The sequence below is a fragment of the Melopsittacus undulatus genome, chromosome 1 (genome assembly GCF_012275295.1).
Source record: "Melopsittacus undulatus isolate bMelUnd1 chromosome 1, bMelUnd1.mat.Z, whole genome shotgun sequence".
Lineage (NCBI taxonomy): Eukaryota > Metazoa > Chordata > Aves > Psittaciformes > Psittaculidae > Melopsittacus > Melopsittacus undulatus.
Genome location: NC_047527.1, coordinates 91,094,193 through 91,118,452, shown reverse-complemented (window position 1 = coordinate 91,118,452; position 24,260 = coordinate 91,094,193). Strand labels below are relative to the sequence as shown.

The following is a 24,260-nucleotide window of genomic DNA, read 5'->3' as shown; positions in this document are numbered from 1 at the left end:
GGTACCTGGCCCAAACCAGTCTGCAAAGATCTGGGTCATAGGAAGTCAGAAGCAGGGAACTGTGGTTTTCACAGATGGAAAATTTGCACTGATATCACAGGGGTATATGTATAATAAATTATTCTGAAACATATGTACTCTAAAATTAAGTATACATGTAACTCCACCCTTAATTTATCTCTGAACAATGTTTTCTGCTTTGTCTCACTGTCAAGGGAGCCCAGCTGCACTTGCAAATTAGTGTTAATTTTGCAATGCAGCTGTCATATGCAATGGGTCAGAGCAATGAAAGGTTTTTTAATAAAAAATGAAATTAACGAAATCATAGTCTCACAAGTAATTTCTCTACAAGAGGAACAAAATACTAATACCTCCTTTGTATTCCTCTAGGAATTCAGCATTCCGATATCGTGTCAGTCACCCTATTTGCATTTTGTCTAATTTTGTGAATTATTCAGCATTCAATTGTGGCTCCTTCAGAGTCAGTGCAGTGTGTACTCTGAATACATATTACTAATAGCTCCACAATCAGTATTCTGCATTCATAACATGGAAGGAATTAACTGATTTTATGTGCTTATGACATTCAAAGTAAACTATCTGAAAGATATTAGTGTAGATAACATCACTGTATGCACACATAATAGCACATATCCAAATAATAAAAATTACAGTGGAAAAATACTGCTAGAATCAGTGTACTTCTTGTTCAGTAAAAAACTAGCCAAAGTTTAATAACATTTTTGGGGGTTTTAAGAGTCTCATTAAGGAATATTTTTTTCTACAGGTTTTTTTGTCTCATTCTGTTGGCAGCAATCCTACAGACACTGGTATGTGCTTGACTTTCAGTATCCAAGTCATCCCAAAGGAGTCAGTGTGACTATTCATAGCTTTAACCAGAAAGACATGTTTAAGTGTCTGCAGGATAGGACTTAGACTGTCCCCCTGCAAAGATCTCATAATGAAATGGCCAAAACCCATGGAGTATAACAGAAATGTGCCCTTGAGAATGGAAAAGCTCTAAAGCCAAATTTGGTCTTGGAATGTGTAAACCCTTTGGAAATGAATGGCAACATTGATGTTCACCAAGAAAGAGATGGCTTCTGTCCCCAATTCCTGTGGTAGCCCTTGGGATGACATACATATTTACCAGTCGTCTTTGTGCATGCAAGTCCAGAATACAAAAGCTATTATCTAGTTAAGATTAATTTCAGATCTAATCTGCTAGTTTTCCACATTGTAGAATTCCCTGGATGCTGCTTGGTTTTGTCCCTCTGTAATCAGATTATTATTTGAAGTTCCATCCATCACGATTGATTTGCTCTGTAATGCATTAAATTGGTGCGATGTGTAATCTTCTAATGTCTTCTGATGCTTCTTTCCCCAGTGCTGCTTCAATCATTGAACAGTGTCTTGATGTGAAGATGTTAGACAAAGTAACACATAGTGTAGCTGCCAATTGTAGACAAGTAAGGAAAAAATCCTAAAATAGGATGTGACAAATGCAATGTAGGCTTACCCAGTGCCAGAAGCATTGCTGCAGTCTGCCAAACTTCTCAGGTTTTTGCACCTTTGAATCTCTTTTCCCACCACCTCCAGAAACCTGTTCAAAAGCTACTATCTATTTAGTGTTGGGGGGGGAAGAGGGTCTTAGCATTCACTGTCAGCCACTGATTGATTTTTGTTATTGATGTTCTACTGGAAAATATGCAAAATAATTCAAAAAAAACACCCCCCCAAAAACCCAAACCAAAATAAACAAAACCCCAAAACCCCACTGCATCTCATGAATCGTTTCAACAGGCAACCAAATGCTGGACCTGAAATTTCCTGTTTGAATAAGAATTCTGTGTCATGCCTTGATGGTTGTCAAGTAGGCTGAAATAGCAGCATAATGATTCATGAAACAACATCAAGCAAGGAAGGTGTGAAAGCCTCAACTCCGTTTTATGAGTTTCAGTCCTGGAGTGGAACAGAGTAGTAAACTCAAGCAGAAGTACCTATTAATTTTTACAGCTGGCTTGACTATTGCACCATAAACCATATTTGCTCGTGCCTAATATTGGTAAAATAAGAAGTAGCACCTTTCACACTCGTTGAGTCAGAAGAACAGCACAAGTGAACTACATTATTGAGTTAACTAAGGGCCTGGGTTGCCTTTTAATGAGACTCTATTACTGATCTGCAAAAGCAGGGCTGTGTTCAAGGCCTGTACAATTGAGTGTCATTTTCATTTTAAGGCCTGTATTATATGAAGTAGAAGGGTAATGGAACACCCAGATATTGTATTCCAGTAGCAAAGAGATCCTTGCATGATAACAGGTGTAAGCAAAATGGAAATATCCTAGGAAATGTCACGGTTTTCTCTGGAAACAGACTCATGTATTCATTGCCATAACACAGAGATCAGAGCAGCTTATACAGAAGAGTATGAAGAAGAAGGTCTGAGGTGAATCTGTTCTGCTGTAACAGTCTCAGACATGGTGGTAACATGAGCAGAGTAATTTTCCTGGCAACTGTCTATGCCAAGGTAGAGACTTTAACACAGAGTAAGTATCAGATGGTGGATGAAATCCTGCAAGTGTCCTGGCCTGAGGGGAATGTGTGGGGCTAGGAGATAAGGGCCTTCTGTCTTGTGGAAGCTGTGCTGCCAAATGGAGGAGTTACAGGAGGACAGCACTAGAGAAGAATAAAGGTGACAGGCAGGATCTTCTCTGAAATACCGCAACTTTGAAAGCCCCAAAGCCCATCTGTAATAGAGAGGCAGTTTGCTTCCTCAATATTAAGGTAAGTGCAACCTCTGGAGGAGGTGAAGGATGGAAGCTGGCGACTTCTGGCACTAGGAGGAAGGCTCCTGCCCTACCTAAGGGTTTATAGACATAAAATAGGTTTACTTGAAGAAGTATATGGGTGTTGTGTATGTGTTGTGTATGTTAACAGCATGCAGAAGTACTAACCTTCCAGAAGAGTCAAGTGGTTCTCTTATCAGAGCCTAGAAGCTGTATGCTAGAGCATGAGGACGGCATGAGTGAGGCAGACAGCTGAGCCTCTTGCTTTTCTCTTGTTCTCTGTTGTCATAGGGTAAAATGGAATAAAACTAAATCACTGAAACCTTAGGTTTCAGTCAATTGCTGTGGGTGGACTTCTTCTGAACTCTGCTGCCAATCATCATCGGAGTAACTTATTACATCCTTCAAAATAGCACTGCAAAAGTCTTCCTGGAACTACAAAGCATCCTCACTTCAAATGAGAAATATTTGGGCAGTGTAATAATGGTATTTTTCACTTTGTATAGCAGGAAAAACATGTTGGGTAACTGCTTTTTACCCCTGAGCTGAATTCTTTCCTGTTTGCAACAAGTATAATTCACATCCAGCAAGATCTTGCAAATGCTGGATGTGAATTTATTCTTGTTTTCAATGAATCCAGTTTTATTTTCATGTTAAAAAAGCAGTAGACAGCTCAAATGACTGCATTCCTGTTGAAAAGGACTCAAGTCCACTGGTTACAAGAAGCACTTACTTAGATGAGTAGCTTCAAGCTTTTATTGGTAATCAGGAGTTTAATAGATAAATCTGATTTTCCCCATTAATATTTGGATATGTCACTACCAGTGCAATATATTTTTTAATGCTCAGTGTCAATCATGAATGTGAAAAAGGCCATAGGTCGGCTGTTTTCCTGTATATTCACCTGTATTTCCTTAGAAAGCATTGACATAAGAATATGTCCTGCCACCAGGATTGGCATCAACCACCAGAACTAACATATATGCTTACATTGCCTCCTTCAATCTCTAAGACATATTGAAATATAACTTAGAATCTAATGACTTAACCATGCTCAGAAAACATGGTGCAAGCAGATTCTCCTAAGAGTACAATACATCAAAGGAGTTTTTCACTAGTATGTCCTTTAGATAGGATATAGGTGAATGTTCCTTTAATTGAAGCATGTTTTGCAGATAAACACAAAAAATATGGAATACTGAAGGAAAACCAAAACATACAGGAAGTGATACATATCAGACATATCAGACAGTTGGGTTTGGCTAGCTTATTGCAGGCAGTTTTCCTTTTGTATCTTCATACTGCTGGGAAATGGTATGTTTCTGTTCTTGTGGTTCCTTGCTAATAATTCCTGTCATTTCCACTGCTGGCTTTCAGTTTCAAGATTACAAGTATGTACACTGGACTATACCTAATAAAACACTTCTTTACCTGCCACAAATTTCAAGGCCTCGTAGAGGTCACATTTAGACACTTGTTTGGGATCTCAAGTGTGCAATGGGATCAGCAGGACTGAGCTTCTTGCTTATCCATCTTTATAACACTTTCAATAGTGCTATAAAACTTCTGTTTAATGACATTTTATTACACTACTTGTAAGGATATTTGCCAGAGCAATTCTACTGCCTTGTTCAAGGATACTGTCTGCTTCAGGTAAGAAAATGCAGTGTCATAACTGTGAAAGAAATGCTGTCAAAGCAGTGTATTCTGGGCCTTGTATGCTCAGACTGGGCACTGTTTGTGGTTTTCCCAGTTGATTTTTCAGCAGAAATCTGGTGCTATTATAACTCAGCTAGAGACTTTCCTTTCTGTTCTGCCACTGTAACACACTGCTAACACATGTTGATCTGGCAAATCAGGTGAGTCATGCAGAAACCTCCATCCACCTATGGTTTTTCCAATTTACAGAATCTTCCCATTACAAAAGCAAATGCTTTTAAAAGCCCATCTTCTCTCCAGTGTAGATACTCCTAAGTGGTACCTGAATAAGTGGGCTTCCTTACATTGACAACAGTTTTCTCTTATTTCTGATCAACTTTCTTATTTCCACCATAATTGTCAGAAAAATACATTGCTTTCAAAAAAAAAAAAAGAGAGAGAGCAAGCATTTTAATGTTTTTAACTGGTTTTATACAGTTGTAAATTTTAAGTGACATAGGTATGACTGAACCTGTTTAACTAAAGAAGAAATTAAAGGGTCTGATTCTCTGTCTATTGAAGTCCCATGGGTGTAAGCTCAATAAGAGCAGTACCTCCTCTTTGATGGTTTCTTAGATATTGCTAATCTATATTTAAAACCTGTTTTAATTAAACTTGAAAATTAATTTCCTTTAACATCTGTTTAAAATAGATTAGAATTAATGAAGTCTGACCCCCTTATGGGTTAGCACAAGTGAAATAATTACTCTCCAGCAGCACAGGACACATTGTACTGGACTTTCTGGCTCAAGTTAACAGTAGGAAGTCAAAGGAAGTTCAGGAAATGCCAGAATTTTTGAGCTGCATTAGAAAATTTAGGTTTGGGGTTTCTTTTTATGAAAATTGAAAATGCATGTGCTAGACTTGCATTGTGTCTACTAATATTATAGAAAATTACCTGCATAAATTGAATATAGGAATATTCTAATTTGGAACTTGAAAGTGATTACAGAAAAATTAGTTCCTAAGGATGTGATGAGGATGGTACTCTTTAAAATAATGCTAATTCAGGTCTCATCAGCTTGTCTGAATTCAAAGTGAAGGAATTTCTTCACAAATCCTTTCAGTACCTCTGGGAAGCTGCTGCTGCCTACCACTGCTTCTTACCATTCCAGGTGCATTTAAAGGCTGAAGTCTCATTTGGCCTTAGATGGAAAAGGATCCAACTACAGAGAGACACAGGGTATTATTCTGACTGTGGATACTGGCAGTGTAATTAAGTGGAAGCATCTAAAAGGAAAATGCAGTAGTAATATACTTTTTAATCAGGTGAAATCATTTTCACTAAGTCTTACATGAACCTCTAGTTCTTCAAAGAGTAGCACTCTCATTGATCTTCATTGCTAATGAATTTTCTTGTACAGATACCTTTCAGAGAGTGGGCTTCTACTGACCCCCACTGAACCTGCTGCCCAACATTGGAAGGTCTGTCTTGACATCTGACAGCCTCCTCATAGCTTGGTGACAGCTCTTCCTGCTTAATCCCTCAGGCAATCTGGGAGACCTTAATTAGAGAGATTCCCTACTGTTGTATTGCTTTGCTTTTTCATTATTGGAAAGATTGCTAGCAGGAAAAATTAAATGTGTTTGCCCTATTTCATACATGTGATAGCCTGATCCATGCTCATCTGAACGCCTGTTTCCAGCATGACACTTGCTTGACAGCAGCTTGCAAATTCAGAGTGGGGTCTGAGGAAAAGCTGGCTCTCTCCTGGATCATAATCTGTTGTGAAGGAGGGTTTTTTTAAGTCTCTTCTTCACCCCACCCCTACAGCCTCTTTGCAGTACCTGTGGGGTGGCCATGCACAAAGGAGTTGTAATGGTTTAAACCAATCCGCACAGCTTGTGCACTCACTCCCCCCCCCCCGCCCCCCTTGCTCCCCCAACTCCCAGAGAGTTAGGAAGGAGAATCCAAAGAATGTAGCCCCCATGGGTTGAGATAAGAACAGTTTAATAGCTAAGGTATAACAGAAATCACTACTGCTACTACTACTACAAATAATAATGATAAAGCCAATAACAAGTGAAGAGAATACAACACCTCATCAGCCACCGACCCATATCTCACCCCACCCTGCCTGACCGACCACCGACCGATACCTCCTCCATCCCCCCAGAGCTCCAGCCCCTTCCGGGTCTCTCCCAGTTACCTCCTGGGTATGACGTGCTATGGTATGGAATACCTCTTTGGCTAGCCTGGGTCAGGTGTCCTGTCTCTCCTTCCTCCTGGCCTCCCCTCCTCCCTGGCAGAGCATGAGGCTCAGAAAAAGGCCTTGAACAAAACCAAACATTTGAGCAGTAACTCAAAACATACTTGCTATCAGCAACCGTTCCCAGCCCGAAAGTCAAAACACAGCACTGCACCAGCTGCCAAAAAGGAGAAAAATGACTGCCCCCGTGGGGGCTACATTCTTTGAATTCTCCTTCCTAACTCTCTGGGAGTTGGGGGAGCAAAGGGTGGGGGGAGTGAGTGAACAAACTGTACGGATTTGGTTTAAACCACGACAGTTTGCTAACCTGTGAATATCACCAGTCCTCCCTCAGACCCTTGTCAACCTACAGGAGATACTGGTACTGACAGAGGCCCCAGATCCAGGGCTTCCCCTTCTCCAAGAGTTTCCATTGCTGCACCTGGAGCCCAAAATGTGGAAGTCTGAGGTTTGAGGCATCCCTTCGTGGGAGGGATCTTTTGTTTCAGGGTGCATAGCATAGAGAAGAGGTATGTGGGAAGTGCTGAAGCTGGCAGGGGGCAGCACCCAAACCCTTGCCTCTGAAACAGCACCTGAATGCTTCCTTAGAACAAGGTGTCAGCCGCCATCAAACCTTTTTGCTGTCGAGGAAAGGCCGAGCAGTTTCAACCTGCTGCATTTGAGTAAGACCTCAATGTTCACATTCCTGCCAGCACCACAGTACTTTGTAAGCATGGTGTGACAGTGGTGTTTCAATACTGCATTATGTGAGACAAAGTGCTGGTGAACTGACAGTTCTTCCCACAGCAGGTACTGTTGCTTGCTCCTTCAGTTTTTTTCTACCCACACACTGACCCTAACCAAACTTTAGCAGATTATGTGGCTCAATGAGGCTGTAATAATGGAGTGGGATTGCAGGAAGGCTGCTTCCTGCTATGGTAGTTTTGTTTTAATGGGCTCAGATTTATCTTTATCCTTAGTTGGCACATTGGTAACTGGCAAAGCACATAGTCATTTGCTAAAAGGAGGGGTGAACTGAGGTGCTTATGGTTTCTTATGATCCTTGTTTCTCCTAACATGCTGGTTCTTTATGCTCAGCGTCTGCAAATAGTCTTGTCTTGACACTTTTTGTGTTCTGGAGAGGGGAGCAGAGCAGTGAAAGAGTTAATTCCTTCAGTGCTATAAACTGCTGAATGGGTTTACCTGGAAAATAGGTTTTATTTATGTTTAGTCTATGGAACAGAAAGCAATGGGGAAATCTTGCTGTATGTGCATGCCTAACATAAGGACATAGAGAAGACAATGTCAGATATCTCTCAAAGGTGCACAGTTATAGGAGAGGCAGCAGACAAGTTACAACAAGGGAAATTGTAATCAGATATAAAGAAGAATTTTACCCTGAGGGTGATCCCACATGGGTGTGGATGCCCAGGGGTGCATGCAATTAGAGCACCTGGCCTTGTGCAACCTGACTTCAGCTGGTCATTCCCAGCCTAAATTACTCTGTGGAGTCTATGGTTTGATACCATTAAATGGATACCTGGTTGTTTCTTGTGTTCAATAACACACCTCTTCTGTTATTGAACTTGGTGTAACTCTATCTACCCCAATCTGTATTTTCACTTAAGAGCAATGAAGGAATGAAGTACTGTGAAGACTCCTTTGAAGTTTCTAGTAATCAGGATGTTGAGCAACGTCTGTAGCTTTGGAGACCTTTGATAACTTCATATCAGAATATATGTATCTTCATATGTGTCCTATACTCAGTGTGGCATTTTCTGTTGCCCTGCATTTATGCAGCATCCAAGGGCTATTTTCCACATGTGGAAGCAAACAATGGCATGAGTTTCTTTATCACAACTGATGTAACTAAGAAAAAAAATCAAGAAAGCAGATGTTGGAAGTTAGTCTGCTACATCCCTCATGCTGGAAGTCAATTGATCATCAAAATGCTGCTGAAAAACATGTTTTAAAACACATCCTTAAGGCATGAAAAGATATTTTGCCATTCTGATAACATGAGCATGTTGGGGTATGATTGAAGGAGGGAGGAAAGCAAGAGCAACTGCTGAGTCTGGCCCCAACATGTTAGACTGTGCTAATAAGCCTGACCTGGCAGGATGTGTTTCTCCAGCCAAAGCTGAGGGGTCAGAGCTGGGAGCAGAGGAGGCTTGCTGGCTCAGTGGTATGTAACATGCACAGCATCCTTAGCACTGGTCTTGATGTGCCAGTGAATTCCGATGCCTTGCACAGAAACTTTTCTTATTTGTGTTTTCTTCAATCCTAAAGCTATTCAAAACTTTTTTTTCCTGCCAAAACAGATACGCATTATACATGAAACACAGCAAAAAGCATTTTCTTTTTATTTTTCAGAAGTCTGTTATTGCCAAAACATAAACTGCTTAAGGAGGAGGAGGAAAACTGGGGTAAGTGATATTTGGCAAGATCCACATGTTCCATTTGTTTGTGCAACAATCACTGCTGCTGACTTACAGCTTCAGAGGCAGCTGCATAAACATAGGGCTGTGATGGCTGAGGAAGCCAAGAGACAAGCTGTAGAAAAATAACAGATAAAACCAGACATGTTCTGGATGCTATAGGGTAAGGCAGAGCTGAGTAATGCTGCAGAAATCTTGCGGTGCTGTTACATACATTCAGCATCCTTTTTTGGAGTATCTTTTTTTGGAGTTGTTGTTGGGAGGCTTTGTTTGGTTCTCTTATAAGGGCTTGCCATTAAAGTTTCATTAAAGTTTCAAGCCATTCCTGAAAACATTAAGGAGACTTTCTGATGCAGGCAGTCAAAGCCTGCTTTTCTGGGCCCTGTGCTCCTGAGCAAAGGGGCTAGGAAGCCTTGAATATATCAGCTTCTGGTGTTTGCTAGCTGCTTATATGTGGGGTTACTAATTTGTTTTGTGGAGAAGTCCTAGGAACTGCAAACTAATGCATTTAGTAAGCGCTGGAGCTGCTGCCACCCAGTCCCTGTGAGAGCTGACCTCCCCCAGGTAAGGCCAGCACAAGCTTTTTCATACAAGACTAATGCCTGCAGCCTTACAAGTGTTCTGCTGTGCAAGTTAAGCTTTGCCAGGCACTTTAATTTCCTTTTGCTGCTGATAAAACAGTAAAGAGATCATGGCATCAAAGAAGTAGGCTGGAATAGAAAAGGTTATCTATTGGGTTTTTTTAATTGCAAATATTCACCTATAAAGCTTAGTAATTGCTGCATGTTTGCCAGAATTGAGCAATATTATGAAGCAATGGTATTAAGTAATGTTGTGACACAGCTCACAGGCAAATGATGCATGTGAGCAAGAGCATCTAAATCTCAGTTTCCAAAACAGTGTTCATCTTTCTTTTTTTTTGTGATAAGTGAATTAGCTTTGTATTTCTTAAAGACATACCTCATGAATTCCCTGTGCATGTATTAGTTTAGCTTACAACTGAATACATTGCTTCCCTTGCTGACCAGGTCAGGTAATGCCTCTGCCAATTACACTTTAAAATTATCCTATAAGAATTCCTACCATATCACTACATACTAGGATTCTGGTGTACCTGCTACACTTCATCAGAAAATCCTCCTGCATCCTTCCTCTATTTAAACAACTGGTCAAATAAGCATGCTGAGTGTCATTTAACATGGTGCTATAGTCTAAAAGCTCAGCAGGCATGTCTTAAGTAGGCTGCAAACTAAGGAAACATTTGGTTTCTCTAATGATGCTTGCAATTTTCACCTCTTTTCTTTGCTTTTGGAATAAAACTAAGTGAAATATATGCAGAAATCACCAGTGTGACCGGTTTCATCTCACTCTGGGCAGCCAGACAAAGTTTTACATATCATAAGGAGAAGTAAAGGCAATTCTCAATGCTTTGTACTGTTTGTAAGGAAACTCTTGAGAAAAAAGGTGTTTGGGTGAAATGTTTAGGTGTTATGTGTGAAGGGGCACTTGTTTGTTCATCTGCTTTTGCAAGGTACATGTAAGTGGTGATAATCTTCTTTTAGCAGTAGCACTGTCATTCCTGCATTCCCAGAGTCTATAAAAATAATGATTAATTTTCTCCATGCTTGGTGCAATTTTATTTTTTATTCACATCAACCATCATAAATAATAAAATACCATGAGAAAAATTAATATGTGATGGAGTTCAGCAGATGTATGTACCTTCTGATTTTATTGCTCCAGGTCAGGGTTGCATTTGGATTATAAGGACAGTTCTTTCAAGTATTGTCAAGGTCCTTATTCTCTTTCCAGGGATACTTGTAATCCACAGTCTGAGGTGAGCATGTGCTCCAATTGATTCTCTCTGTAGAGCTGGGGGAAAATCTGAGTCTGAGACAGAAGCTGGTTTTGAATGAGAAAGCAATGAAGTGAATTATCTTTTCTATTTTTCTTCCAAGGATGGAAGATGGGAGGTTTCATGACATCCCCCTGGAGCTGTGTGAATTGAGATGGGACAGGGCATTTCTTTATATTAAATTAAGTAACAGTTTGGCTGAGCAAATCAATCTACAAAGTGCATCTAAAGCTTTTTACTAGGGCTTGATCCTATATTGTTGATTGATTTTAGTGAAAGATGTGAACCTGAAGGGCATGCTTCTATGTGGAGTTTTTTTTTGGGGAAAAAAGGTGTTGTTGAGTAACTCCATATGTGGATGTGCAGGACAAGAGTACTTTTTGATGGTTTAGTTGGATCCAAGCAGCTGAATATAATTGTTGGTACTAGATTTCCTGGTGGACAAAAAAAAACTGTTTACCCATTCACAACAAAGTTCTGCCATGTATTTGAAGAGACTACAGATCTACTCACAAGATAGTGGCAGCTTGTAGATAGAAATAGTTTGCCTTTCCACAGAGTTATTGATTGGAAAACATCCCAACATTTTAAACATGTTCTGTCCTCATATTTAAAAGTGGTTTTCACCCCCATTTTATAGATGAGGGAACAGAGGCACAATGAATTTTAGCAACTACCCGATGCTGGAAACCTGGAAAAGGTCATATCCAACAATAATAGCTGGTTCTGGATAGCAGTAACCTAATCACTGGGTAATATCGTCTTAGAGCTAAAAGCCTGGAGGAAAAAACTGAAATATCTTTCTTCTTCTCTCTGTCGTTACTCATGTCTGCATATCAGAGTCACTGAGCTGGAAAAATGTGAATGTTGCTGTACAGCATGAATGAACTAAGCTGTCTCTTGTGCAGTGAATGCATTTCCCAGCTGGGTAGGACATTGCAAGGCTTTCACGAGTCTCCAGCACTATTTCACTCAAGCAAGACCCTCTTGAGGAGGTCCTGGTTGAATGTGGTTTTTATTTTTCTGTCTGGAGGGACACAACAATCTCCTGTTTTCAGCACAGCCTTTGTCAGAGCCTGTGGCAGTCTGCATAAAGAGCTCTGGTGCAACAGGGGCTGATTCAGAGATTCAAGAACCCAGCTGTAAGAGGAAAGGGTCTTCAACAGCTTATATGGTTATATTTCTATTAGTTAAACAGGAACTTTCCTGAAACCACTAGCTGGGGAAAAAATTGCAGCAAAATGCTCAAAGGGCAATGCAGATAAAATCAGTGCAGGAGTGATGAGACTGCTGCTTCTTCAGATTGCTCCTCACTTAAGTACTTAACTACTTAAAAAACAAACAAAACCCCACAAAACCCTACACTACCAAATCCCTTTTCAGTCCTGACATTTCAAAATAACTCAGCTTTGCACAAGTAATGAGTTTGCCTCCTGGCCCAGGGTACCAGAGGAGGATACCGTGAACCTTGCTCTGCTCTGAGATGGCTCCCGGGCTACAAATACACTTTCTATTCTCCAGCTGCATTTTGCACTGACATGAAATGGAGATGGTTAGATTGCCTTCTGGTGCCTGTCTGTGCCAGTGTAACCACTGCTGGTGGCTTGTTGTTTCTCCGGCGATATTCAGAGGTGATGTGCAAAGGGGAAGAAGTTAACTGTTTGACAAGGGGCAGCTTTATTTACAGAGTGCTGCCAGGCTAAAACCAGTTGAACTGCATGAAATAATGTGCACTGGTTCGGAAAAAGAGATGAAAAGTTGTGACACTGATTGGCAGTGAAAAGCCTATAAAACAGCACACATCACTGGAGTAATTGACTGCTTCCTTCACATAAATGATTTTTTTCCTTGCACTATTCCTTATGCACTTGAACAAGCTGCAATTCATATTGATTGAGTGTAACAAACTTAAATAATTTTCTGAAAGCCATGTAAGATATGAGACAACTTGGATGAGAGGGCCTTTAAAGATTATATTAGTAATATTAATAACAATCATTTAGTGATTATCCACAAAACCACTGACTCCCAAACTGTACTGGGAAAATAATTTCCTTCACAGGAATTCAGCCAAACAAGGGAAGAGGACAGTGCTGACTTTGCAGTCCTAATGCACCCATCTCCTTGTATCCATCTGCTTCCCTGAGTCCCAGAGCTGCTTAGATGCTTGCTCAGTGTCGCTGCCTTGAGTGTAGTTCAGTTATTTCCAGGGATCTGGGGTTTGAATTTTGGAAAGGTAAAAACCTTTCTGTTGGGTGCCTGCCGGCCTTGTTGCTTTTAATGAATTTTCAGTATGTGAGTGTTGGCTTTGCCCCTTTATAAGGAGGATCAGGTTTTCTTAAAAACCCAGCAGAAGCCCATGCAACTTACAGCTAAAGCCAGCATGTCTGCAGGACCTGGGTGCCCAGCCCAAACCTCATGCGCTGCTGGTGCATTACCCTGCAGCCAGGTGGAATTAACCTGTGCTGCAAGATTAAAGAACAACCTTGGGCGTGGAGAGGACATCAGAGAAACAGAATGCTTCTGCCAAAGCAGCATACTCTGCAATAAGCAGATAACTCTGAGCCGCAACACTAGGTTTGGAACCAAGCTGTTGCAAAGTTTGGCCTGCTCAGATGTAGGGTTCCTTTATAAACATCTCCACAACAGAAAAAGTTTGCTGTTTCTCTTTTGCTGTTCTGGATTCATAATCCCAAGCATTCTGCTGTCGAGTATGTTCACCTTATGTTTTTCCCTTGATCTGTTGTGAACTAAGGGATAGCATGGGGTTTAGTCTTTTTTTTTTTTTTTGGTTGGCTTTGCTTTATTTTGCGATGAAACCATATGCTATTCTTACAGTCTCACACAAGGTTCTGTGAGCTTCTGTCATCACAATATTTACAGAGGCTGTTGCATACCAGCTATAAGACTTTACTGCGGCATCAAACAAGAGGACCTGAGTCCCTGTGAGATGTGTGGGAGCAAAGTTTTCCTTAAGTGGAACTATCTCTGACTGTTTCCTAGCCTCTTTGCATAACTGCCAGTGGGTTATGTAAGGCAATGAGGTAGAAGCATTCTCCCTTTGGAAACTGCTTTCTGAGCAGGGAAAGGAAAGTGTGGCAGAGAAGAAGGCAAAGAGCAGGCAGGGCAAGTGTCCTGCTGGGAGTGAAGCCAGCCTGGCCCCTGCACATGCCCAGGGGGCTTCCTCCATTCTCCGCCACCTTGTTTTCTGCTCTTTGATAGCGCCCAGATCTCGTGACTGGCACAGACACAAAAAAAAACAGTGGCAAGGACAAGTTGTCAAAAATGAATACTGGTGCCTGGTACTTGAGTGGGGCACGTGACCAGTGAATGTGCCTTTCCTCTGTATCCGAAGGGCTGAAGAGGATGTAACTGAACCATTTTCCCAGTGTAAAGATAGAGTTCAGTGGCATGTCTCAAGGGATCATGCTAAATTGATACTGTGGAAGATAATTAAATCGTGTGGTAGTTTATCACAGTACATGCCTGAATAATCAGTGACTTTAAAGGCCTTTAAATCATGGGTTTGTAGCTTGACTGTATTTATGAACTGTAAGGAACTCCTGTGGATTTTGCTTGGCTGTTAGTGTCTGTGGAAGAGAAGTCGATTTCTGCTTGGTTGAGAGATGCCACCTTGTTAGAAATGATTAAGTACTGACCTGGCCGTGGGCAGCCAACTCTGTTGCTTTCAAAACCCCATCTGGAGTTTCAGAGAGGGTTAAAAACTGTAAAAACACTTATGTGAATACCTTGAAGTGTCAATTCCATTCACAGCTTCTCCTTTTCTTTGTCAGTTATTCCCTCTGCATTTTCCTCTTTTTAGGAAAATCTGGAAACATTGTCTGCAATTCTTGTATTATTCCTTCTTGTATTGTATTGGTTCCTGCTAGTGGGAAAGCAGAGCAGCAAAACCTTATGTCTCAAGAGAAAGTGCTTCTGAATCGGGTTGGTGGTTGTGGGAGGCAAGGCCAAAGGTGGTGGGAGATTTAGAGCACAAATTCCTGGGTCTACCCTTTCTGAGCATCATGAGAGAGACAAAACCTCTCAGGCACTCCTGATTTTATTGCCACTGAATGATGTTTTCATTCTCTCTGTTGTCATACTGACTCAAACCCCTCAGCCACAAGTTAAGACTCAAAAAGGAGTAACAAATTAACCCATGTAGTTAGTAAAGCACCTCCAGGATGTTTTTGATGTTTGACTTTGCAAAAGCTCCATCTGATCTATGCTTTTTGCACCACTATTTTATTCCTTCTTTTCTCTGTATCATCCTCTTGGTACTTTTTAATTCCTGCCCTGGTCATGCACAGATGCAAATTTCTACGTTGGGCTTCCAGACCTACATTAACATATGCCAAATTCATCACAGTGACCTGGACCCTGGGAGCCCAGCGCATCACAGTCTGCGAGAGCCTGGAACTGTCTGTATTTGCCTTGAATGTCAATCTAAGACCTTAGAAATCTCTGTTTTTTCTCAGAATGGCTTTTTTCCTAATTAATCTCCATACATGACCAGGTATACATACACATAGAAAGACAAGCACAGATGCATGTGTAATTAACACTTGCCTTCCTATGGCTGTATTTTGTATGTGCAACTTGGAGGCTGACATCCTGCTTACAGATGTGTCTTCCTCACCAGGCTCATATATTACAACACTGAATAACTAGAGATACCTTGTGTTGTTGTTTTTTTCTTCAGCCTATTATCATCTAGTTCCTGAACTGATAAATTTCAAAGTCTAATATTTTTCCTGTAAGAATGAAGAATACTAGGGAAAAAAATGCTCAGATAGAACATTGTTGCCCTTTTGCTATCTGTAAGTCAGTTTGTTGAAATCAATTGAACCTTGTCTGTTCAGTTCTTTCAAGATACAAGGCATTAAATGTGTTATTTGAAATTCATAAAATAAATAAGTTTTATAACTCGGGACCCAGCTGCACCAACATGAAAAAGCTGTTGTACTTTGCACATCCTGCTATCTATCACTCAAGCGTATCTAAAAGCAAATTCAGTAATTGTTTCCTGCTTTCAAATAATACAGTTGAACTGTAAATTTTCAATATGCCAGATTTAGCAATTCACTAATAAGGCAATGTCAAAAGCTCCATCTTTCAAACTCTCAGTTGCAGGAACGACATTGCTGTCAGAAATGCTTTGCACGTGCTTTTAGTCCTGCCGCTCCCATCTGTGTACATGTAAAGATTAGATTTGAAAAATACCTTGTTAAAAGCAAGGTTTCTAAGGTTCAAGCATCAAACATGTATAAAGTAGGAAATGGCAAGATTGAGGCAGCCTTTTACAGGTTTAATTTGCTACCCACACCTCTTCTGCTGGTATATATACATTCTTGTGCAGTCTTTAAAGAGATAATCAATTATTTTTCCCCCTAAGCTTTCTCTGGGAGTTAATTAGGGTTGTCTAGTGAAGGAGATTTATAAAAAAGAGGTATCCTACCTTAAAAACTTGGGAGGCATGCAAGTCCATAGAAAAAAAAAATAAATCTTTTCATGAACTACAGAACTAATACAAACTGTTTTCCCATAATTTCCAGCCTTTCACTTCTTAAACCCCCTTTCCCTGCTTCTTCTTCTATAACTCTTCTGCCCAAGCAAATGGCTAGTGTGTCTGACCCCATTCTGAGTCCTTACCTTTACCCAAGTGTGCACAGTTAGAAGAGTGTTAATTATCTTTGACATCACTGACCTTCTGTGAAATTGGGCTGAAACTGCCCAGCAGGTTCACACATTGTTAAGGCAGGCGAACAGATGGATGGAGAGAGAGTCTGACTAATCTCAGGTTTATTGTTTTTCAGTCATCTGTAAGAGATAAACACGATACCAAGTAACTTGATCTTACTTATACCACAGATTCCCGTGATGTGATTTAAGTCATTTAAGCCAAATTTTTCACAGATAGTTGCAAATTTGTATTTTTAATTTTCTGAGCACTTTGTTTGAGTAGACTGATGTGTGAAAGCGCTACAGCATTCATGGCTGCATTTGAAATCTATGGGATTGTGTAATATTAAGTAGGGACAAAACACCAGCCCTGAAAATCTTAAACTGCGCCAAAACATGCTGGTGATTCACCAGGACACTGTAGGGATGACTGCCAGCAATAACCCTTGGGAAAATTTATAATGGTCCTCTTACTGGGTTTTGGCTGGTGATGTTAACAGACCTTTGGAGCTTTATGCTAAGCGAGAAAATAGCAGTCTCTTGAATGGCTGCTCTGTCATTCAGCTCTATCTGGCCATGTACCAAATGAGGTATGTTCCTAAAAGAAAGATAATTTGTCATCATAGCCTACAATTGTACCATTTTGAGCACAAGGAATTATTTCCCACAGGCATGATATAAAAGGAAGAGGGGAGAAGCAGGAGGTTGAACAACCTTAATTCAATGCTGAAGTATTTATTTCACAGCTTAAACAAAAGTTCTTAACTGAAGAACGTTGTTCTCACATAGAACAGGCTTATGAACAAATATAACATTAATATTTTTCAAAAGCTTCTTTCTTGTGGCTGCTATGATTAGAGACTTCCAGCAAGTGATCTACATGTAACTGCAAAGCAGAGCAAATTTTGGAAGGCAGCTTGGTACCCATCAGGGCTGGAGTGAAAGGAGGGAGCAAGAAGAGGGAACTGTGGTCTAGTAAGTCACTTGTCTGCCAAAAACCAGACCCTGACATTTGGTACAGAGGGAAAGTGAAGCACAATGGAATGTAATGGCTAAAATGTAAAGGTTAAAAAATAGTAATAAAAAGGAATATAATGGGGTAGTTCATTCCCTGTGGGATGTCCATAAATACAAGATGCGCCAGCAACTCCTGAAATGACAAAATATAAAAGGATTGCAGAATTATGGTTCTGTCCTCCAGAACTGAGAAACACATTTTGGAGACAAATAGAGAAATCTCAGCTTTAAAAAATGAGCCCTTATGTTGTGCTGGCAACCTTGTTAACGAAGAAAAATGTATTTATTGTTTGCTGTCTAACTGACAATAACACACAATATTAAGAAAAAATTAATGCCAGCTGAGTCCAGCACATTTGGAGACAGCTAGAAGAGGATGATACTTCCTAACTTTTTCATTTACTGTAGGGCTAGACTTGAATATTTACACAACAGTTGAGTTCCAGTTTCTTCCATGGCAGCCTCAAAATTCACTGATCCTATTCTCTGCATGCTTCCATGGTACAGACGGTAACCATGATTACATGGATACCTAATGACTTAGATAAGATTTGGTGTAGTTTGGTGATCTACTCAGAGAAACTAGACCATCAGTTTCCCACTGCACTAGTGAGGCAGGATAATTAATTCTTATTAAAATCAGCAAATTTAAAAAGAAGGTGGAATGGTGATTTGCAGATTTCCTTTTAGCAAGCCACAAGTACATCTGTATGGTCCTTCTTGTGAATCTTTTTCACCATACCTGGAACAACTGGAAAAAGCAGATGCACACAAGGATCATATGACTACTTCATGTCAGCTTAGAGAAAGAAACAGAGGTAAAGTTCACAGGCCCCAAAGAGTAAGTGAAAAAAAGGTCACAGACTCACTCTTTGCCCTTCAGGGAGCAGAAATAATGGGGAGTGAGGAAGATTGACTGAAAGATTAGGATTTTATAAACTTTATTACTAGTGTTGAAAAGGGTTATCAACAAAGAGCTTTCAGTTTAAATTTTAGATGGTGAGAACACCAGCAGTATGTGGGGCCAGATGAAACAAATCATCCATCAAACTGTAAAAGCCTATCTCCCCATCCTTTACCCTTTTGGCAGTGTTTTCTTCCTTTCACAGTTTGTTCTGCCCTTACAGACTCTCTACTCAGCTGTGGAAATTTGCTCTTCCCCTGGAAAAAGACAGCATTGATCTAGCAGGCATCAGGGTCCAGGGTGACCCTACTATAAATGTACGTGCATCTCCTATGCATGGCAGAGGGGACTTTAACCTGGTAAGTGCTGGCTGCATTCTCTACAGCTCTTCATACTTTCAGGTAAAGGTAACAGATCCATAATTTTCCTTCATAATTCAGATCTGAAGCTAATGGAGCAAGCAAGAACGTGAGCACAGAGGGCAAAACTGCTCTCAACTCCACATTGATGACATCTAGAACCACAGCAGCTTTAAGGTAAGTAATCTCCTTTCATGTTCACATGCCAGTTTACATCTGCATGAACTATTGTTGTCTTCATGGTGGTAAAAATAATGAAGAGTTGGCGCATCAGCCAGACACAGCATTATTGCTCCTCTGAGCTGGCGGTGTGACTGATGGCAAAGTTGAAAGTATATTTCTTTCAAAGGTCACTGTCCTGGATCGTATGTCTGACTTGCCAGTTTTTCATATTGACACTCTTCTAGATAAAAGAGAAGATGCCCCTGAACTTTGAAGTCTGGTGAAATACATGCTCCAGGCAGCACACAATACAGAGAGAGTATCTGTGTCATCTGTTTCGGGCTCTGGGGCAAGATAACCAGGCTGTAGTTTGAAAGAGGTGAGATCACTTCTGAAAGATTGTCTTATCAATATAGTAAGCAAGTTATTTTGCCTACAAGTAACTAATGTCTTTCCAGTTGATCGAGCATTTTGCTTGTGATTTTTTAATTTGCAGGGAGCAGTCCTGATTCCCAGGTGCAGTGATTTAAGTTGTGGATGAAGTACTCAATCATGATAGTGTCAGTTTATGTCCTTGTATGAGGGCTGGATCAGAGGCTGTATGAGTCTCTATTTACTACAGCAAATACTAAATTACTGTAGCAAGTCTGTCAGCCAAAAGTATCATGCCCAGTTGTAAGCTATAAGAATGATGCTGGCTTTGTCCTTCTTGTATGAAAAGGGCACAGAAGAGCACTGGATTTGATAGAGAGCATAGAAGAGGATCTAGGACCAGAGTGAAAGTCATCTGACTTAATAGCTGCTGCAACTGATTCAATATCATCTGCATATTGGCCCTCTACAAAAGGAGTTTTCATTGTGGAATATAATGCATGTTGAAAATGAGTCCTACTCAAAATCATTTTATCCAGCCACACTTAAATAGTGTGGCAATGCAAAGAGTAGTTCAGCATGTGTAATTTGAGCCTGGCATCTCTTGATTGGTGGCACAGAGGAAAAAATACTACAGTATTTTTTATATACAGGCAGACAGTAATATGGCACTTATAGAATGAGCAGTTAGTGAAGAAGTGTGATCATTAAGGAATATGACAAAACCTGGGAAAGTAAACCATTCAGGGCTGAATAAATGGATAGAGAGTGCACAAAGATTCCTAGCAGCATTTTTTTGAGAGTAAGACTACCCAGGTGAGCTGAAGAAAGTTAATACTTAAAGATAACATTAATGGTAGAAGATTTTGGGTTGTTCTTTCAGTTTCTCAAGTGTCAGAGATCCATGAGATACAGAAATGTATTTTAGTAACTCTATGTTTTAGAAAAGGATTGTCTTTGGTTTTATTTGTTCTCTGTAACTTTGTCTTCAGTGTTTTAATGGGTATTTACATTTGGCTACAATCAACCTGCATTTTCCCCTTCAAAGAATACCTGGTTTAAGAGAGATCCTGCGTGACTTTCACAGGAACAAGGTATACTGATTATTCACTATACCCACAGTTGCTTTTACAGCTGGATGCAGTATGCATTGAGGCCATACCATTCACCAAAGCAGTCTAAGGCCACCTTAGACTGCCATCACAACCCTCTGTTACCATTAAACTATACCAGTAAAACTGATTAGCTACACCATTAGGCTGCCACCAGGGCAATCTAATGGATGTCATCAAGTATTTTGTTTAGAGACAGTGATAGTCTGGTGATGCCCAGTTTCATAAGCTGCTATATTTGGAATGCCTATCTTTAAACTCATTTCATACAGACAATCAACAAGCCAAATTCTTCTCAGCTTCACCAGCACTTGCTCTTAGCAGCAGAAATCAAATCACAATGAGAATATGTTTTTTTTGTCATTGTACACAAATCTGAATTTATTCGAGAGTCTCTGGTCTGGAATGTTTCTTGCTAAGCCTTGAGAAAGGGGTTGAGATGCAGTGTCGTGAAAAGCAAAGTTTTGAGGATAAATCTTTTCTCTAAGGTGTTAATCAGTGATCCTCTGACAAGGAGCAGTGAGTTGGAGGGAAGTTTCAATGACCAAGTGTCTGCAACCTGTCACGGCTGTAAAGAGAGAAACAAATCAAGTACTTGTGGATGCTATTCAATAGCACAAGGCACACGCAGCCCCCAAGGACATGAATATTCAAGTATGTGTTTTCACTGGCCCAGAGCTCATGCAAGATCTCAGTGAGACCCACGCTTTGTATTTCATTGGTAATGCTTTGTATTTCAAGCTGAATACTAACTTCAAGAATCAGTAGAAAGTGAACAGAAGTTCACAGAAAAATTATAATGAAAACAGTTTTGGGTAAAGGAACTTCATAGGAATTTTTAAGTTAAAAATGTATATGTTTGGTATGGCATTTGAAACTGCTGGTTTTACCCAAACTTTACAAGTGCAAAAAAATTTTAAGTGCAGTGCTATGTCTGTTTTAGACATCTATATATGTGTACATAAGTATGTACACATATACATAGCTATCAGTGTCACTGAAGAATCGGAAAACCCAGTATATGTTCCAGTGTATCAGGTATATGAACTATGCAACATAATAATTATGCATAATCAGGGACAAATCCACTTGTTTTGTCATTCATGGGAAATAATTTCTGGTATGTGCACTAACATGGGAACTATGGTTGAGAACAGAAAATTTTCATTTTAGTTTTCCATTTCCATTTTATGTTGTCTTACCAAATAACTTACTCTTCAATTCTCAAACCAATAGTAGTAATGCACAAGGGCCATTACTCCAATAGTCCTTATTTTGCTACCCTAGGTATTTCTATTCCTTCTAAATAAAGTTTTTTAGACCATGATGACCAATAAAGCATCTATGCCTAAATGAGATGTTCTTCCCACTCCAACACCTCAACTCTCCTCCTGCCCCCTCCCCCACACACACTGTATTTCTTAGGAAGAATATAAAAAACCCCTGGCATATGGGGTTTTATGGCATATGCCTGAGCTTGAATTCTTGTTCCCTTTTGTACTTTGAAAGGTTTAAACCAGCACTGCACATTTTTCACTAGCAAATGACTCCTACATCCCTGCTGTTCTGCTGCAATCCATCGGTTTCATGGGGTGCAGCTCAAATGCACACACTTGTTATTGTCATAAATCCACTGTGCAGTTTGCCTTCTTTCTGTGATGTTCTCCAGAAGACCTGTATGTTCACTTCTAAGTAATGATCTCTACAGGCATAACATAGCTCTGAGGGGGTGCTGAATCCACACTATGATTTAATTGTGTAACGGTTGATCCATGTTTTCCCACCAGATGCAGCCCTATCTGTCTCTTTTTCCCCTAGCAGGTGTAACTAATTACCAACACACCTGTAAGCAGTGTTTCCTAGAAGAGCTATCACGTATTTCTTCTGTAATAAAGGAGTCAGGCTGACTGATATGATATGCATATGGATGTCATCTCCAATATAAATACTGCAGGAAAGGTGAGTATGGAGTGCTATGCTAAGAGAAGGAAAATGAAACATGGAAGTATTAGTTGGGGAATGTCTGGCAGAGAAACAGCATGGCAGAAAATTAGGTGTTATAGAAATTTACAGGTGAAGCATGAGCCAGCAATGGGATGCCAAAACCTGGAAATGGTATTCTGGGGTATAGTAACAAAAATATCATACAGAACGCATAGGAGATTATTACCATGCTCTACTCCTTCTTACAGGGACTTCTACAGGAGGTGAGTGCTGGCTTAGGTGACTGTGCTCTGAGGAGACTGTAAGAGAGAACAGCAGAAAGAAGAGGTTCAGAAAATAGGACCTAAAATAGAGGTTGAAACAACTGTCTGTCTTTGGTCTATAAGCAAGAAAATTCAAGTGAGATGTATGTCTTCTAACACAAAAAGGACTATAAAGGTTATAAAGAAAGGATCGATAAAACTGTTGCTGTGTAATTGTCAGTTCTGCTAAGGGAAATGGCAAAATGAAATTAGTTTAATTCGCAACAAAGGAGAATTCAGACTTACATTTTTGGGGTTTGTTTTTGGTTTAGAAAGCATATTGATTTGGGCTGAAAATTTAAAGAACTCTTAATACTAAGAGCAATAAAGTTCTTCAACAGCCTTCCAGTAGGAGTAATGATGATAAATTGGTAAAGCTCACTATTTTTAAGGTGGACTTTAAATACACTGTGTAGAACATACAAATCTAAATAGAAAGTTAAATGGATTTTGTAAAATCAGTACTCCAGTATGTACTGATACAGTTCACAATAAAGACGCAGTAGTGCTTGTAGTGGTCCTGTTCTGATTTGTCTTTAACTTTTTGGAATAGTGAAGTAACACTTCCTTTTTGCTCTTTGTAAAGGTCAGGTAGCATTTCATATAGACTTGCCCACATTTCATCAGGGATATAGATGGTGAAATTTTACAACCAAGCAGTATTTCTGGACCTGCAGTATAGAGTTATAGCATTAGCCTTACATCTCTCCTTTGCCCTTTTGGTTGTTGCAATCTATTGCTGTCCCACAGCATTTCAGCCAGATAAAATTGTTTCAGGGAACCAGATTCCAGGCTCCTTTATAGCACAATACATTATCTATACTACTGGTGTGGCCTTTAACATTGCCAGCACATGCTATAAGGGAACCAAAGTCCAACTGGAAATCTGGGATGTTTCTCATAAAATAAAACATGGATGTTTTCTTCTACTTGCTGTCTAACCTTGCTAGCAGCAGTATCTGCAAGTATTGTCTCTAGCTGGCCCATACTGTGGGTATAAAAGACAACAGAAGTACTTAAAGTTGAGAGGTTGAGGAAAGAGCTTTGTATGCCATAGATTAAGACCCTAAAGTGAAGGAATTTGTTGATCTTTGCAATCTGCTTCTGGGAGAGTGCCCAGTCAGGACACTACTTTGCTGGTACTCCAAACCCCACAGAGAAGGTACCATGGAAGAGCAGGTATGATAGTGGTTGCATTATTGTTTTGAGATAATTTGAGTAATAGCTGCTTTGAAAGAGATGGTTGCTACCCAGCCCTTTGCTCCATGTCATACTTTCTCTATGTTGCCTTGTGTTGCCACTCACATTCATGCACTGTAATGCAAGTGAGGTCAAGGGGCTGCTCTATCTGAAAACCCAGCAAGATGCAATGGTTTCCCACCAGATCAACTTTTGCCCTCCCACACACATTAGTGCAAGTGCCAGTGGAAAGCTGAG

General features: G+C 40.1%; 1 long non-coding RNA gene across 5 annotated transcripts; it reads left to right on the top strand.

The window, feature by feature from the left end:
* The first annotated feature begins 9,048 nt into the window (after window positions 1-9,048).
* On the top strand, window positions 9,049-23,617 carry LOC115946648 (uncharacterized). Of its 5 annotated transcripts, none has more exons than XR_004080699.2 (6): window positions 9,049-9,102; window positions 18,796-18,931; window positions 19,013-19,108; window positions 19,339-19,472; window positions 22,396-22,536; window positions 22,770-23,616. It is a non-coding gene; the product is annotated as an uncharacterized lncRNA (long non-coding RNA). The 5 variants fall into 5 exon arrangements; XR_004080698.2 differs by lacking the exon at window positions 9,049-9,102 and adding an exon at window positions 9,474-9,678; XR_004080700.2 differs by lacking the exon at window positions 9,049-9,102 and adding an exon at window positions 21,066-21,231 and having other exon boundaries at window positions 17,650-18,931; window positions 22,770-23,617.
* Window positions 23,618-24,260: the final 643 nt, after the last annotated feature.